Consider the following 616-nt stretch of genomic DNA (forward strand, 5'->3'; position numbering starts at 1 on the left):
CTCTGCATGTGGCCGCGAAGAACGGTTATCGCGATGTCTGCACCCTCCTTCTGAACGCTGGTGCTTCTTTGCAATTGGTCGATAAGGACGGAGACACACCCTTACATTGCGCGGCATACGGGTACGTTGGAAGTCGTTTCCTAGATCTGCCGTAACGTCAAACTAACATTGGGAATCTCTCGTTTAATTAAACAGCAATCAGCCGGAGATAGTGGATTTACTGTTATCGCGAGGCGCAGTCGTCGATGTCGTCAACAACGTCAGACGTAGTGCTCTGCACATAGCCGCGCTGAAAGGTCAGCGCGAACTTTGCGCCCTCCTTCTGGACGCTGGTGCTTTTTTGCATTTGGTTGACGAGGACGAAGATACACCATTACATTTCGCGGCATACGAGTAAGTTGGAAGTCGTTGCTGGATTTGCCGTAACGTCAAACAAATATCGGTATCCTTTCTTTTGTTTAAACAGCAATCGGACGGAGATAACGGATCTGCTGTTATCGCGAGGCGCTTCCGTTGATGCCGTTGACAATTACGGACGTAGTGCTCTGCATATCGCCGCGGAGAACAGTCAGCGTGAACTCTGCACCCTCCTTCTAGACGCTGGTGCTTCTTTGCA

At 50.5% G+C, this 616-nt stretch overlaps 1 long non-coding RNA gene across 1 annotated transcript; it reads left to right on the plus strand.

Moving 5' to 3' along the window:
- Positions 1-8: 8 nt before the first annotated feature.
- On the plus strand, positions 9-605 carry LOC105460729. Its single transcript, XR_975868.1, has 3 exons — positions 9-121; positions 196-393; positions 467-605. It is a non-coding gene; the product is annotated as an uncharacterized LOC105460729 (long non-coding RNA).
- Positions 606-616: the final 11 nt, after the last annotated feature.

The sequence above is a fragment of the Wasmannia auropunctata genome, unplaced genomic scaffold (assembly GCF_000956235.1).
Source record: "Wasmannia auropunctata unplaced genomic scaffold, wasmannia.A_1.0 LD316613.1, whole genome shotgun sequence".
NCBI lineage: Eukaryota > Metazoa > Arthropoda > Insecta > Hymenoptera > Formicidae > Wasmannia > Wasmannia auropunctata.